At 39.5% G+C, this 18,488-nt stretch overlaps 1 protein-coding gene and 1 pseudogene across 2 annotated transcripts in view; both read right to left on the reverse strand.

Annotated features, from left to right (window-relative positions):
• Positions 1 to 18,488, reverse strand: part of TESK2 (testis associated actin remodelling kinase 2) — a 132,072-nt gene that overhangs the window by 76,420 nt on the left and 37,164 nt on the right. The gene's annotated exons all lie outside the window — the stretch shown is intronic.
• On the reverse strand, positions 7,860 to 18,473 carry LOC122227729 (annotated as a pseudogene).

Genomic DNA, 18,488 nt, shown 5'->3' on the forward strand with positions numbered 1-18,488 from the left:
TCCTAGTATTTGAAGTATAGTATAGTCGTATAGTATTTGAATCCTATACAACTGTATTGTATTATACAATATGTATCAGAACCCACTTGTAGTTTTTATACTCACAATGATTTATTTAGCCTTTATTTTAAAATATCACCTATACTGGGGAGCCTGGGTGACTGTCAGTTAAGCATCTGACTCTTAGATTTCGGCTCAGGTCATGATCTCATGGTCTTGAGATGGAGCTCCATGTCAGACTCCACGCTGTTAGTGTCTGACTCTTGATCTTGGCTCCGGTCATAATCTCACAGTTCGTGAGTTTCAGCCCCACATGGGGCTCAACACTGATGGTGCAGAGCCTGCTTGGGATTCTGTCTCATTTCTCTCTGCCTCTCCTCCGCAGGTGCTCGCTCTCTCTCTCTCTCTCTCTCAACATAAACTTAAAATAAAATATCAACTATAGTGGCACCTGGGTGGCTCAGTCGTTGGACCACCCAACCCTTGATTTTGGCTTAGGTCATGATCCCAGGGTTAGGGGATCAAGTCCCACAGTGGTCTCTGTGCTGAGCATGGTAAGAATCTCTCTCCCTCTGCCCCTCTCCCCTGCTTGTGCTCTCTTTCTCTTTCTAAAAATTAAAAAAAAAAAAAATCAACCATAAATTAAAAGCATATTTTTGCTTTGCTCACAAATAAATTTATCAGTGTTCCTACTCTGCCAAGTTTTTTCCCTCAATGAAACATTCAAGATTAAATGAATATTTTACAAAGAAACACTGATAAAGCTGGCAAAGATATATCATACCTCGTTCTTTTCTCTCCTTCATCAATCTGTAATTTGCCTTGGCAAGCTATCGCTATTTCATTTGAGGTCACTGTCCTCTTTCCCTTATCACATACAAATAAGTCTAGTCCATTAGATTTTTTTGGTCTGTTATACTTTTTTTTTTTTTTAATTTTTTTTTCAACGTTTTTTATTTATTTTTGGGACAGAGAGAGACAGAGCATGAACGGGGGAGGGGCAGAGAGAGAGGGAGACACAGAATCGGAAACAGGCTCCAGGCTCCGAGCCATCAGCCCAGAGCCTGACGCGGGGCTCGAACTCACAGACCGCGAGATCGTGACCTGGCTGAAGTCGGACGCTTAACCGACTGCGCCACCCAGGCGCCCCTGTTATACTTTTATTCTAATATCCACTGGTATCTCTGCTCTTTAATTTTTCTTCTTGCATGGAATGGCTTCTGTCTTCTCTTAAATCTAAAACTAATCATTTGTGGGGCGTCTGGGTAGCTCAGTTGATCAAGTGTCTGACTTCAGCTAAGGTCATGATCTCACGCTTCGTGGGTTCGAGCCCCACATTGGGCTCTGTGCTGACAGCTCAGAGCCTGGAGACTGCTTCAGATTCTGTCTCCCTCCTTCTCTGCCCCTCCCCCACTCACGCTCTGTTTCTTTCTCTCAAAAATAAACATTAAAAAAAAATTTTAAACCAGTCATTTGTGAGAGGGTAAAAGCATCAGACTACTTCATTAAATTTTCTACAGTAGTCAGGCCCCAAATTTTGCATATTGAAATGTATATTTTTACTAATTTAATTTTCTTTTACTTCTTGTTTATCATAGAGTTAGGGTATCATGTTGATGCTTTATAATTATGAACAACAGTAACCTAATTACCTATCAATTTCATTTCCAAGGTAGTCAGAATTCATTAAAAAATTGTTATAGTAGCAATAATATAGCTATTATTCATAGCACTTGCTTCGTACTAGGCTCTGTTATACTGTATATATATATGTATATATATATATATATACATATATATATACGTGTATATATATATATATTAACTCAATCCTCAAAACAATTCTGGGAGGTTGGTATTATTAATGTCTCCTATTTTACAGCTATGGAAATTGGGCACAGAGAGATTAAAAGGACTTTCTCAAGATCCTACATCTAGTAAACGAGAGAGCCAGAATTTGAACCCAGATAATGGAAACATTAGGGCTAAAATGCTTGAGAACAACTAATCTAAGGGAAAAAGCACTGCATGCACCCTACAAAACTGCCAAGAAATAATAATTATGACCTTGTATGTATCTAACAACACAGACTTGTAATATATAAAACAAAAACTGACAAAACACAAGGCAAGTTTAACAAATCCACAGTCTTCATGGGATTATTTAACATACCTCTCAGAAACTGAAAGTTCTAGAAGATAAATGAGTATGGATATAGCACTTTTTTTTAAAGTTTATTTATTTTGAGAGAGAGCGGAAACACATGTGCATGAGCATTGGAGGGGGCAGAGACAGAGAGGACAGAGAGAGAATCTCAAGGAGGTTCTGCACTGTCAGTGCTGAGCCCAAAGTGGGGCTCAAACCCAGAAACCATGAGATCTTGACCTGAGCCGAAATCAAGAGTTGGATGGTTAACAGACTAAGCCACCCAGATGGCTGATATGATACATTTTAATAACAAAACTGATATGCTTGATTCAATCTTGTCCCAATAAAGGTAGGCTTTATTTATCTTTTTTTTTTTCAAGTCCATATGAAAAAATTGACCAAAATGCCTGGATCATAAAGGAATTCTCAAAAAATTTCAAAGAATGTAGTTCCAAAACCACATTCCCAGACCACTATGAAATAAAATTAGAAGTCAACAACAAAAAAAAAAATAATTAAAAACAAGCATAGTAGACAACACTGTTTATCAACATCTATTTTCCCCCTCTTCTTGACTTATAGGACCTCAGTTAGTTGGCAATGTGCTTGGTTAATTAAAACATTCAGGGCGCCTGGGTGCTCGGTCGGTTAAGTATCTGACTCTTGATTTTGGATCAGGTCATGATCTCACAGTTCATGAGTTCCAGCCCTGCATCAGGCTCCGCACTCACATTATAGAGCCCTCTTGGGATTCATCCTGTCTCTCTCTCTCTCTCTCTCTCTCTCTCTCTCTCTCTCTCTCTCTCTCTCTCTCTCCCCCTCCCTCCCTCCCTCCCTCCCCCGCTCTCTCTAGAGTAGCCAGGTGACATAGTACTAAGTAAGGAGATATAAGTGGGAATTGCTAGGTAGGGATTCTAGAAACGTTTCCCTGATGAAATTGCCCTTTATCGTTTTTATAGACTGGAGCAAAGACGTAGTGCTTGCATCAAGAACAGCTACCTTATAACCAAAAGGCCACAAACTACACACTAAAGACAAGGAAACTAGAAGCTTGGTTTGTTGAGGACTTCCTTAAGCAGCTGCACAGCATAGGCATTTCTCAAGATTTCTTGAGAAAAATTTGAAGAAGCCACTGTGTTCAGGTTTCTGTAACATACTGCCAAAAACAATCCTAACTGATTTGCAAAAAAGATTAAAAATAAATGGGTTAGGGGCACCTGGGTGGCTCAGTCAGTTGAGCCTCCAACTTCAGCTCCAGATGTGATCTCACGGTTTGTGAGTTCGAGCCCTACATCAGGCTCTGTGCTGGCAGCTCAGAGCCTGGAGCCTGCTTTGGATTCTGTGTCTCCCTCTCTCTCTGACCCTCCCCTGTTCATGCTCTGTCTGTCTCTGTCTCAAAAATAAATAAACATTTAAAAAAATGTAAAAATGGGTTAGAGTTCAACTAAAAATGCCATATAAAAATATAAAAATAAAGATAAAAACAAAAATTAATGAAATAGGAAACAAAGAAACAATTGAGAGATTCAACAAACCAAAAGCTGACTTGGGAATACAAAAAACTAATAAACATATCTGCAGTGACTCTGGATCAAGAAAAAATCTTTTAGGGGCGCCTGGGGGGCTCAGTCAGTTGAGCGTCTGACTTCAGCTCAGGTCATGATCTTGCAGTTTGTAAGTTTGAGCCCTGCATTGGGCCCTATGCTGACAGCTCAGAGACTAGAACCTGCTTTGGATTCTGTGTCTCCCTCTTTCTTTGCCCCTCCCCCACTCTGTCTGTCTCTCTCTCACTCAAAAATAAACATTTTAAAAATTAAAAAAAAAAGAAAGAAAAAATTAAAAGAAAAAATCTTTTATTGTCTAGCTCCTGCCTATCTCTCTAGATTCATCAGAGTTTTGCCATTCCTTTACATGCATCCACCAGACTTAAACTAAATCAAATTTCTCACCGTTCCTAGAATATTCCTCTGCGCCTCCACATATGCTTTTCCTACTGCTTGAAATGCCCTTTCCCTTACTTGTCCACAAGACAAGCTCTATTTTCTCCTTCAAGAAAACTAAAGGGTGACTTCCTCTATGAAGCCTTCTCTGACCCCTTCACACAATGTTTATACTGGTGCCCAGTATTATATTCCTTAGTCCCCTATGCATACTTTCACACACTTAGCAAATATGTATTGAGTAATTTCAGGCTCTTGCTAAAGTTCTATTTTAGCAAATACTGTGTTTTAAATATATTTCCTATCTTCCATCCTAAGCAAAGAGCTCTTTTAGGGCAGGATTTTATTCCTCTATCCCTAACACCTAGCTCAATGTCCTACACCTAATGAGTATTAACTAAATATCTGCTGAGTAAATAAATGAATAAGGTGGCAAATTGCAATGTTTATCACATGCTGCAACAGAAGTAGCAACAGAGTGCAATGAGATTACACAAAAGGACAGTAACCAACTCTCTCACTCTCACTGACGCAAAATAATACACTCTAGAATCAACTTTTTGTAGTATCTTTCACGTGCCTTCACATATATCATATCATTTACAGAAATACTTCCACGAGCTGAGTGAATGCAAGTTGTACAATACAACTTGTGTGCTTCTAGTTTTTGTCCCCCATCTCCCCCCCCCCCCCCCCGCCGAATTATCAATTAAAGTGAAGGATCTTGGCAGGTATTTCTACACAGCAATATGAACACAGTAAAATTTGCTACCTGATAAATTATCACTTGTCACTGAGTGCTGAGCTTGGCCCACTGAGACATCTACAATATTCTTTACTACTTAGCCCAACTTCCCACAGCAGCTCTAGGGGAAATATTAAATGTACTGAAAAGGGCCAAAAGCTCCAATCATATATTGCTGTGTGTGAACCTTAAGTGCACATATGATACACAGTGCCTCCTATAAAATACATCATTTCCCCTCCACACCAGCCAAACACCAAACCTCCCCAGGAGAGCTCCCGCTCTGAAACCCCCAGTATCTCAAAGAGGTTACAAAACCAGATAAATGCAACAAGGAACACAATAGGAAAGTTTAGCAAGAAGTAGTTTTGACAGACAATAAGGCTATGCAACAAAGACAATTACCAAGGTGCAAAGCCCTAAGTTGCACTGGACTGTTATCACCCTCTTTCTCCACACTTTTCAATGCTAAACTCCTTTAAAAAGGGTGGTGGAAGGTGGGGAGGGAAGTTTGTTTTCCTCTTTATACCCTCTTTTGTAAATGTCTGTAACACGGTGTCAGCTCTTTGGAATTTATGTTTGGTAGCTCTGGCAGCTTCCTTGAACTTTACGAACCTACCTCTGACTGCTACTTGTCTCTTCTTCTTCACACCCTCCCCATGTAAAGATACTTAAGGTTCAAGCCTTGCTGCTCTAGTGTCTCTATCCACTCTTTTCCTTGACTGTTTCTAACACTGACAACATTTTCTGATGGTTAAAAATGCACTCAATTCCTGAAAGAAAGAAAGAAAGAAAGAAAGAAAGAAAGAGAAAGAAAAAAGAACATTTTAAAAAGCGCTCAATTCCTATAAAACACTGCTTTCATGCCAGAGTAATATTGTACGATGAAGAGTTTTCTCTACATTTGTTCTTCTTCTTTTTTTTTTTTTTTTTTTTTTAATTTATTTTTGGGACAGAGAGAGAGACAGAGCATGAACGGGGGAGGGGCAGAGAGAGAGGGAGACACAGAATCAGAAACAGGCTCCAGGCTCCGAGCCATCAGCCCAGAGCCTGACGCAGGGCTCGAACTCACGGACCGCGAGATCGTGACCTGGCTGAAGTCGGACGCTTAACTGACTGCGCCACCCAGGCGCCCCCATTTGTTCTTCTTTAATCTCATTCTTCATACTGAAGGTTACCTTAATTCTCTGACTATATGGGGCAATTTACTTCTGAAATGGCTGATCTGACACAAGGGGACAAACATGGACAAACACACACACACACACACACACACACACACACACACACATCCACACACATCTTGCTCACTGATGTTTTGGAGTTTGGGGGTGGGTTCAAATTACTCCCAGAACTCATTACTTTGTTCCTCCAAACAGCTTTGGTATAAACAGACATTGCAGTCAGAGCAATAACTCTAAAAACTGGTACTAAACAGTACCAGAGATGGCTAACGGGCTTACTCCTAACCTTCACACTCAGGTAGAACATTCACTACCTCACATCATCCTGTCTACTTCTTAGTCATTTTATAAAAGCTTCCTTATACACCTTCAAGACTATAGAACTTAACTCTTCTCTGACGCTGTGACTATGAAAACATGCAGTCATTACATATTGTAAGAACAGGATCACACGTAGTGTTGCTGAAAACACTTTTTATGGTGAGGTCTCAGACAGGCAGATGGAAAAGCACAAACACTGGGTGGCTCAGTCAGCTGAGTGTCCAACTCTTGATTTCGCCTCAGGTCATGCATGATCCCAGTATGTGGAATTGAGCCCTGCATCGACTTAAGATTCTCTCCCTCTCTCTCTCTCTCCCTCTGCCCTTCTCAACCACTCATGTTCTCTCTCGAAAGAAGAGAAGAGAACAAACACAACTATGAAAATATAGACAATTTGAGAAAAATCCTTGAGTTTCTATAGATTCAGGTTGTGACAATGATCACATTTGAAAGAGAAAGGATTCAGTGTCTTGAAGATCTCACAAGATGTAGTTGGAGAGACTAAAAAATTGTAGGCAGTTGGCACACTAAGACCGCTGCAGCAACACCAGCATTTTGAGACCCAGTATCTTACTTCTCAAAGTAGATAAAACCACCAGAGAACACAAAAACTTTACCTTCCCAAGCACAAAAATAAAACATCTCAGAACAAAGTAACATTCACATACTAAAATGTTCCCCTTACTTTCTTTATACCACAACTGTTAATACTGTTACAGATTTAGAGTTTGCATGACAACTCCATGTGCACTAAATAATAAATGTATAACCATGAATGTGAATAAATCAATTTTTCAGTACCCAAGCAGATGGCAGATATCTGGCTCTTTTAGTTTATAAGTTTATTATTTCTTACAGCTTGGCATTTCCACATAATGCTGTCAATTTGGGAAAATATAAAGGGGGAGAAAGTAGGAACTTTGCCTCTTTTTTTTTTCTTGAGAGAGAGAGCGCAAGTGAGCAAGGAGCAGAGACAGAGAGAGAGAGAGAGAGAGAGAGAAGCGGGGCTCACCCAAAGCGGGGCTCATGTTCACCAGAAGCAGAGCTTGTGCTCACCCAAAGCAGGGCTCATGCTCACCCACAGTGGGACTCAAGCTCATGAACCATGAGATCATAACGTGAGCTGAAGTCAGATGCTTAACAACCAAGCCACCCAGGCGCCCAAGCCTCTAACTTATATAACTAGTTGTATACTTGCCACTCAAAATGAATCAGGTTGAACTCTATAAGAAAGCATACACACACACACACACACACACACACACACATTCTAAAAATATAGCATAAATATATAAAAATTAATAAAATAATCTTTAAATTTTTTCTTGTACACTGGATCAAAATTAGCTATGATATTCCATTCATCAATTACACAGATATGAATTCAAATCCTAGCTGTACCACTTACCTATTGGCAAGACATTAAACATTTTTGGACCTCAGTTTCCTAATTTATTTATGTATTTATTATTATTTTTTCCAAGTTCCAAAAGTTTCTATTACATACAGAGGGGAGGAGTTCAATCCTTCTTGGCTGTGACTTTCCCCATGGCTACCAGCATGTTGCTCAGCTCCTCTCTCTTCCTCTTGGCATGGATGTGTGTCTCCACCTTTTTCTTGATGAACTTGATGGCACCATTGTCCTTGGAGACCTTGAGCAACTCCACGCAGGCTGCTCATATGAGGCAAAGCCATATACCTCTCGGATCATGTACCACACAAACCTGGTGTGCTTGGTGAGGCGCCTGTGGCAGCAGCTATACCTCAGTTTGCTCACGTTCTTAGTCACCTCATGGCCCTTGTTTAGGCCCCCGGCCATAGGGTAGCACAGAGCTACGGCTGCTGCTTCTTAATGGCTCCAGGGCAGGGGCAGTTTCCTCATTTATATAATGGAAGTATAACTGCTTATAGAATTATTGTGGCAAATATAAATATTTGTATAAATAAAAAGATCATGTATACAAGTTCTTAACATAGTACTTAGCACAAAACTCAAAATCTTAACTGCATTTGTAATAGAAATAATAACTAGCCCTTATATAGGGTATATTATATGCTAGACAGTATTCTAAATACTTTACATACTAGCTCATTACATCCGCTCAACAACCCCATAAGGTAGGTACTATCATTACCTCTATTTTGCAGATGCAGAAACTGAGGCACAGAAGTCAAGTAACTTGCCCAAGGTCAGAAAGCTTATAAGTGGTAGAGCCAAGATTCAAATAGAGTCATTATAGTGGTGCCTGCCTGGCTCAGGTGATGCAGCATGTTGACTCTTGATCTCAGGGTTGTGAGTTCGAGCCTCATATTGGGTTTAGAAAAAAAAATTTTTAAAGGCTCAAACAGAGGCAGTCTAGCTCCAGAGTCTGTCTCTCTCTCATGTTGCTTCTCAATGCATTCTCTTCTTTCTTTCTTTTTATACTGAAGTATAATTGACATACAGTGTTATATTAGTTTCAGGTGTACAATTTGATTAGCAAACTCTACATATTCTTATAACATATATATGGGGTTTTTTTCATGCAACAAATATTTAGTGAGTACCCACTACTTGGCAGAGTCTGTGCCAAGTACTAAAGACACAGAGATGAAAAACATAGGGAGGTCTGATCTAACAGAGAAACACAAACACGTAAAAAAAAAAGTCATAAAATGTAGCATTGCTCTGATAAAAGTTTAAATTTTTTTTTTTCAACATTTATTTATTTTTGGGACAGAGAGAGACAGAGCATGAACGGGGGAGGGGCAGAGAGAGAGGGAGACACAGAATCGGAAACAGGCTCCAGGCTCTGAGCCATCAGCCCAGAGCCTGACGCGGGGCTCGAACTCACGGACTGCGAGATGGTGACCTGGCTGAAGTCGGACGCCCAACCGACTGCGCCACCCAGGCGCCCCTCTGATAAAAGTTTATATAGGGTATACAGGAGGTACAAAGGAGAGAAGAGGCAATCATGCTATGAAAAATATGATAATTACAAGAAAAGAAGGCATTTGATATCACATGACCATAAAAAATTAAATCATATCTGGGGCTCAGTTATGGGCCCAGTTAGTTAAGCAACAGACTCTTGATTTAGGCTTGGTCCTGCGGTCATGTGATTGAGCCCTGGGTCGGGTCCTCACTCAGCATGGAGCCTGCTTGGGATTCTCTCTCCAATCTCTCCCCTCCCGCTCCTCTTCCCCACTTGTGCTCTCTCTCTCTAATAAAAATAACAATAATAGAATTTTTAAAAATGAAATCACATCTAAAAATAGTGGGCTAACCTAAGATCAAATTTGAACTGTTGTGCAAAAATAAAATAGAGAAAATAACATCTAAAATAACAAAAGCTACTATTTGCTCGATCGACAAAACATTGTACAAGATGCTCTACACATTTCATTTGATCCTTCCAACATTACAAGGTAGGCATTGTTATACAGGGTACAGTGAAAAGAACACAAACTTTGTGTTCATCCTAGGTTCAAATTTCTTCATCAAGTCTCTCTCTCTCACGCACTAACACACAGGTACACAGATACACACACCGGTACTCTTACCCTCTTACTACTTGTATTCAGGCTCCTTTGCCAGCTCTTCCTTCCTCTACTCAACCCTTAAATGTTTGAGTTCATCAATACTTGGTCCCAGGCTCTCTTCTGTCTGTTTATACTCCCTGTATAACATCATTCACACCCATGGCTTCAGTTACTCTATGTTTTTTTTTTAATTTTTTTTAACGTTTATTTATTTTTGAGACAGAGAGAGACAGAGCATGAACGGGGGAGGGTCAGAGAGAGGGAGACACAGAATCTGAAGCAGGCTCCAGGCTCTGAGCTGTCAGCACAGAGCCCGACGCGGGGCTCTAACTCACAGACCGCGAGATCATGACCTGAGCCGAAGTCGGCCGCTTAACCGACTGAGCCACCCAGGCGCCCCCAGTTACTCTATGTTAATAGCTCTTATATCTACATTTCCAAGCCAGATCTCTCTTCTGAACTCTAGATGTTAACTGCTTATAGAGGTTTCACATTCTAATCCAAATCTGAAATCATCAAATACATTCCTCCTTCAGAGTTCAAACATCCAGCTACTTGTACTTGAAATCATCTTTGATTTCTTCTTCCTCTCACCGTCACATCCAACCATTCACCAAATGCTACAGTTAATACCTTCAAAGTATCTCTCAATTTTTTTATATGCATACTTAAGTTGGTAAATTAAACCGCATGTCTAGAGGCACCTGGGTGGGTGGCTCAGTTGATTAAGCGTCTGACTTCAGCTCAGGTCATGATCTCGCGGTTGGTGAGATGGAACTCTGCATCAGGCTCTCTGCTGTCACCTGCTTCAGATCCTCTGTCTCTCTCTCTGCCCCTCCCAGCTCATGCTCTCTCTCTCAAAAATGAATAAATGTTTTTCAAAAAGATTTTTAAAAAGCATGTCTAGTATTTCAAATCATTTCACTCCACACCATTCCAGTTACCACCATGCACACTTCTGCCACAGTCACATATCACATCTTTCACTTTGGACCATTGCCAAACTGAATCAGTTCTTACCCTCTCCAACCCACTTACTTAAAATTAAAAGCAAGTGTCTTAAGATAAAATCGAAAATTCTTATCCTTGAGTACCTCTACAGATGATGAAGTCCTCAACAATAAACCCCTGCTTACCTCTGCAACATATTTCATCTCTTACCAATCTCCCCGACCCTCTGCTGAAGCCATTCTAGACTTCTTTCAGATCCTTAACTGCATCTCAGACTTCTCTCATCTAGGCCTACAAATAGATTGTTCCTTCCTCTTGGAATGTTCATTTCTCCAACCTATTCCTTCACTTGGCTAGTTCCTATTTACCCTTCAAGTCTCAACTTAAACTTCACTTTCTCAAGAAGAGCATTCTCCCACTCCAAATTAGACAATGGCTTTTTTGTACTCCCATTGCAATCCGTGTGTGGCAACAGACTCTAGACTGGCTCCCATGATCCCTACCCCTAGTGTTCATGCCATTGTGTGATCCTTTCCCCTTGAGCCTGGGCAGGGTCTGTGACTTATTTTTAACCAATACAATATGGCAAAGGTGACTCAAAATTTAAAACATCAAAAATGAATTAACTGCGGGACACCTGGGTAGCTCAGTCGGTTGAGTATCCGACTTCAGCTCAGTTCATGATCTTGCAGTTCGTGAGTTCAAGCTCCACATCGGAGCTTGACAGCAACAGAGTCAGCCTGTCAGCACAGAGCCGGCTTCAGATCCTCTGTCCCCCTCTCTCTGTACCCGCCCCCCTGCTTGCACTCTCAAAAAAAAAAAAAAATTTTTTTTAAATAAATAAGAAGAAAAAAATGAATTAACTGTGACCTAAATGTCACATAAGCTTGTAACCTATCTTATTAGAAGACTCGCTTACTAGCTTCAAAGACTCAAGCTGCCAATATGAAACATATCAAGCTGAAGCCCTCAATTCAACAGCCTGCAAGGAATTGAATGCTGCCACCAACCACATGAGCTTAGTAGCAAATCCTTCCCCAGTTGAGCCCCAGATAAGATGTCAGCCCCAGATGACACCATTTTGTAAAAGTTTTTTTTAATTTATTTAACTAATCTCTACACCCAACATGGAGCTTGAACTCACAAGCCTGAGATCAAGAGTCACACCCTCTTCTGACTGAGCCAGTCAGGATCTCCACCCAACCTGACACCTTAATTACAGCTTTGTGAGACCATGGAGCAGGGGACCCAGCCAAGTCCTGCCTGGACTCTTGAACCACAGAAAAAGATATCATAAATACGTATTCCTTTCAACTATTGCATTCATGGTAATACTGCTATGCAGCAATAGGAAACTAATATGCCATGTTCCTCTTTGTGTTGTAATCACCCTTGTAATTACTTAATATAAATATTTACCATTAGATTATAAATTCCACAATGGCAAGAATAACAAGTCTTACTCATTACTGTATCTCAGCACTTAGCACAATGCCTAACATATAGAAGAACCACAATATAGTGAATGGATGGATGGATGGATAGATGCCTATTCTATGCCAGGCACAGTGCTATACCCTGGCAAAACAAAAATAAATAACACATAGTCCCTATCCTCATGGAGCTTAAAGCTAAGTGGGATGACAGACACTTTAAATAGATCATTTCAACAGAATATGATAAAAGTAACAGGTTTCTGTGAAGACAACGGGCATGTAACTCAGACTGTGCAAGGGTCTAGGTATGGGAGAAGAGAAAACTTATATAGTCAAGATTTATGTTAAGCAGGTGACATGATCTTGTACATAGAAAATTCTAGGGGCACCTGGATGGCTCAGTCAGTTAAGCATCTGACTCTCAGTTTTGGCTCAGGTCATGATCTCAATGTTTCGTGGGTTTGAGCGCTGCGTCGGGCTCTGTGCTGACAACGCAGAGCCTGCTTGGGATTCTCTTCCTTTCTCTGCTTCTCCCCCACTTACTCTCTCATTCTCTCTCTCTCTCTCTCTTTCTCTCTCTCAAATAAACTTTAAAAAAGAAAATTCCAAAATTCTAAAAAATAAAAGAGTTCAGCAAAGTTATAGGATACAAGACAAATACAAACATCAATTGTATTTTTTTACACTAGCAATAAATAATCTGAAAAATGAAATTAAGAAAACCATTTCCCCTATAATAATACTGCTAGAAACTAATTCCTTTCCCTAGAACACTGGGTGACTGAGGCATTCTTCTTGTAGCACATAAAGTTCTCTTCTGAAGTGAAGAGTACAGCTCCGCCCACGTTTTACCCTGTGGTATCTTCTACTGTCACTTTGGAAGACACCAACTAGCTTTGACCTGATACTGGTATTCTTTTCCTAACTTGATCTTATGTCAGCATTCCAACACTTCCACTGCTAAAATTAAAGGGTCCTCATTACATGAATATAAGAATCCTCCCAAACCAAAGATTACTCTTCTGGTTTTTTTTAATTCATCTCTTTTCATTGTAGTCATTTTGCTTTAATAAAAATTTTTTTTGTTATTTTTAATGTTTATTTATTTACTGATTTATTTTTGAGAGACAGAGAGAGCATGTGCGCACGTGAGGGAGGGGCGGGGGGTGGGGGGAGACAGAGATCTGAAGCAGCTTGGTGCTGACAGCAGAGAGCCTGATGCGGGGCTCAAACTCATGAACAATGAGATCCTGACCTGAGCCGAAGTCACACAGTTAACCGACTGAGCCACCCAAGCAACCCAATAAAAAATATTTTAAAGATAGAAAAGAAAAGAGGGGTCCCTGGGTGGCTCAGTCGGTTAATCTTGACTCTTGATTTCATCTCAGATCATGATCTCATGGTTTGTGAGTTCAAGCCCCATGTCAGGCTCTGCACTGACAGTGCACATGCGTGCGCATGCTCTCTCTCTCAAAATAAATAAATAAACTGAAAGAAAGAAAGAAGGAAAGAAAAGAAAAGAAAAGAAAAGAAGGAAAAGAAAACAATTCCATTTACAATAGCATCAAAACTTAAGAGCTAAAACTACAGAACTCTTAGAATAAAACATTGGGGGAAATCTTTATGACTTTGGATTTGATACCAAAAGCACAAGCAACAAAAGAAAAAAACAGATAAACTGAACAGCATCAAAAGACACTATATAAATATGGGAGTACCCAAACTGGAAGTCAGTAAATGAACTGATCTACAAGTGTGGTTATGGCAAAATCAACAAGAAGCGAATTATCTTGACAGATAACACATTGACTGCTCACTCTTTTGGTAAATATGGCATTATCTGCATAGAGGATCTGATTCACAAGATCTATACTGTTAGAATATATTTCAAAGAAGCAAATAACTTCTTATGGCCCTTCAAATTATCTTCTCCATGAGGGGGAATAAAGAAAAAGACCACCCGTTTGGCAAAAGGTGGAGATGCCCACAACAGGGAAGACCAGATCAACAGGCTCATTAGAAGGATGAACTGAGCAGGGTGCCTGGGTGGTTCAATCAGTTGAGCGTCCGACTTCAGCTCAGGTCATGATCTCACAGTTCATGGGTTCAAGCCCAGCATTGGGCTCTGTGCTGACAACTCAGAGCCTGGATGGAGCCTGCTTCAGATTCTGTGTCTCCCTCTCTCTCTGCTCCTCCCCATTTGTGCTCTGTCTCTCTGTCTCTCAAAAATAAACATTAAAAAATAATAATAATAAGGCATCCAAATCGGCAAGGAGGAAAAACTTTCACTCTTCACAGATGACATGATACTCTACATGGAAAACCCAAAAGATTCCACCAAAAAACTGCTGGAACTGATCCATGAATTCACCAAAGTCACAGGACATAAAATCAATGCACAGAAATCCGTTGTATTCTTACACATCAATAATGAAGTGACGGAAAGAGAAATCAAGGAATCGACCCCATTTACATTTGCACCAAAAACCATAAAATACCTAGGAATAAATCTAACCAAAGAGGTGAAAACTCTATATACTGAAAACTACTGAAAGCTTATGAAAGAAATTGAAGAAGACACACACACACACACACACACATACACACACACAAATGGAAAAACATTCCATGCTCCTGGACTGGAAGAATAAATGTTGTTAAAATGTCCATACTACCCAAAGCAATCTACATATTCAATGCAATCCCTACCAAAATAATACCAGCATTCTTCACAGAGCTACAACAAACAATCCTAAAGTTTGTAGGGAACCAGAAAAGACCCAAAATAGCCAAAGCAATCTTGAAAAAGAAAACCAAAGCAGGAGGCATCACAATCCCAGACTTCAAGCTATACTACAAAGTTGTAACCATCAAGACAGTATGATACTGGCACAAAAACAGACACTCAGATCAATGGAACAGAATAGAGAACCCAGGAATGGACCCACAAACATATGGCCAACTAATCTTTGACAAAGCAGGAAAGAATATCCAATGGAATAAAGACAGTCTCTTCAGCAAGTGGTGCTGGGAAAACTGGACAGAGACATGGCAGAAAAATGAACCTGGACCACTTTCTTACACCATACACAAAAATAAATTCAAAATGGATGAAAGACCTAAAATTAAGACAGGAAGCCATCAAAATCCTCAAGGAGAAAGCAGGCAAAAACCTCTTTGATCTTGGCCACAGCAACTTCTTACTCAACTTGTCTCTGGAGGCAAGGGAAACAAAAGCAAAAATGAACTACTGGGACCTCATCAAAATAAAAAGCTTCTGCACAGTGAAGGAAACAATCAGCAAAACTAAAAGGCAACCAACAGAATGGAAGAAGATATTTGCAAACTACATATCAGATAAAGGGTTAGCATCCAAAATCTATTAAGAACTTATCAAACTCAATACTCAACAAACAAATAATCCAGTGAAGAAATAGGCAAAAGACATGAATAGACACTTCTCCAAAGAAGACATCCAGATGGCCAACCGACACATGAAAAAATGCTCAACATCACTTATCATCAGGGAAATACAAATCAAAACCACAATGAGATTCCACCTCACACCTATCAGAATGGCTAACATTTACAACTCAGGTAATAACAGATGTTGGCGAGGATGTGGAGAAAGAGGATCTCTTTTGTACTGCTGGTGGGAACGCAAACTGGTGCAGCCACTCTGGAAAATGGTATGGAGGTTCCTCAAAAAATTAAAAATAGAACTACCCTAGGACCCAGCAATTGCACTAGTAGGTATTTATCCAAGGGATATAGGTTTGCTGTTTTGAACCGGCACATGCACCCCCATGTTTATCGCAGCACTATCAACAATAGCCAAAGTATGGAAAGAGCCCAAATGTCCACTGATGGATGAATGGATAAAGAAGATGTGGTATATATACACAAGGAGTACTACTCGGCAATCAAAAAGAATGAAATCTTGCCATTTGCAACTACGTGGATGGAACTGGAGGGTATTATGCTAAGTGAAATTAGTCAGTCAGAGAAAGACAAATATCTATGACTTCATTCATATGAGGAATTTAAGATACAAAACAGATGAACATAAGAGAAGGGAAGCAAAAGTAACAGGGAGGGGGATAAAACATAAGAGACTCTTAAATATAGAGAACAAACAGAGGGTTACTAGAGGGATTGTGTGAGGGAGGATGAGCTAAATGGATAAAAAGCATTAAGAGACACTTGTTGGGATGAGCACTGGGTGTTATACATAGGGGATGAACCACTGGAATCTACTCCCAAAATCATTGTTGTACTATATGCTAACTAACCTGGAAGTAAATACATACATACATACATACATACATACATACATACATACATAAAATTAAAAACATTTTTTAAAAAAATTTTTAATTAAAAAAAGGATTAACTGAGGTATCTACCATGATTATTTTTGTAATCTGGACAGTTAACAAACGACTACTTTCAAATTGAAAAAATAAAGGATACTATATAAAGAACTACAACTCGACAAAAACAACTCAATTCAAAAATGTGCAAAGAACTTGAATAGCCATTTCTCAAAAGAAGATAGGCAAATGGCCAAGAAGCACATGAAAAAAATGCTCAATATCACTAGTCATTTGGGAAACGTAAATCAAAACTACAATGAGATACTTCACACCCACTAGGATGTTTATTATAATTTTTATAAAAAGAAAAGAGAGAGAAAATAACAAGTTTTGGCAAGATTGTAGAGAAACTGGACCCCGTATGTTACTAGTAGGAATGCAAAATGATACGGCCAATGTGGAAAACAGTTTGGTACTATTTCAAAAAGTAAATCTTAGAGTTACTTTATATCCCAATAATTCCACTTCTAGGTATATACTCAAAAGAAATGAAAACAAGTACTCAAATACTTGTACACGAATGTTTATAGCTGCACTACTCACAATAGCCAAAAGATAAAAACAATCCAAATGTTTATCAACAGATGACTGTATAAACAAAATGTGGTACTATCCATACACTGAAATATTACTGAGACATAAAAAGAAATGAAGTGGGGCACCTGGGTGGCTCAGTCGGTTAAGTGTCCCACTTCAGCTCAGGTCATGATCTCAACTGCTCATGAGTTCAACCCCCATGTCGAGCTCTGTACTGACAGCTCAGAGCCTGGAGCCTGCTTCAGATCCTGTCTCCGTCTCTCTGCCCCTCCCCTTCTCACTGTCTCTCTGTCTGTCTCTGTCTCTAATATAAAATAAAATATAAAATTTTTTTTAAAAAAGGAATGAAGTACTGACATATACTATAACATGGATCAAAGTTGAAAACATTATGCTAAGTAAACGAAATCAGTCATAAAGGCCACATATGATATGATTCTATTTATATGAAATGTCCAGAATGGACAAATCCATTGAGACAGAAAGTAAAATAGTGGTTGCCAAGGGCTGGGGGAAGGGAGAAATGAGTTGTCACTAATAATGAGTATAGGTTTTCTTTTTAGGATGATAAAATAATTTTTATTTATTTTTTAAATGTTTATTTTTGAGAGAGACAGCATGACCGAGGGAGGGGCAGAGAAAGAGGGAGACACAGAATCTGAAACAGGCTCCAGGCTCTGAGCTGTCAGCACAGAGCCATATGCAGGGCTCCAACCTACTAGCTGTGAGATCATAACCTGAGCTGAAGTTGGACACTTAACCAACTGAGCCACCCAGACACCCCGATAAAAAATTTTTAATTAGGCAGTGATGATGGCTGCACAACCTTGTAAATATACTAAAAAACACTGAATTATAGATTTTTAAAAGGAGAATTTTACAGTATGTGAATTATTTCTTAGTAAAGCTATTATTAAAAAGAAAAAAGCTACATTGATACTTTGTTCTGGAATGTGATTCCAGGTTTTACAGTTTTCACAATACATGCTAAAATACAGAGTTATATCATGGGGTAATAAAAGGTGAGTTATCCCAAAAGATTGGAACAATCACCTTCCTAGAAAGTCTCCTTCCAATCATATTCTCAAACAAAACAGGACTAGATTAAAAAGAAAGGAAGAACCTTGTACTGTATCCCAAAAGAAGCACTCTGAATTGGAAACATTAAGCAGGTTGTCACTGCTAACAATGGAACTGGACAGATTTTTCACTTACCAGAAGGTGAGAGGTGAGAAGCGGGGTCCACTGTGCCATTTGGTTTTATATTTTTCTCTCTTACTCTATTAAATGTGCACACAAACACTAATGTCATCTCCACTTACACATG

This window comes from Panthera leo, chromosome C1 (assembly GCF_018350215.1).
Source record: "Panthera leo isolate Ple1 chromosome C1, P.leo_Ple1_pat1.1, whole genome shotgun sequence".
Taxonomy (NCBI): domain Eukaryota; kingdom Metazoa; phylum Chordata; class Mammalia; order Carnivora; family Felidae; genus Panthera; species Panthera leo.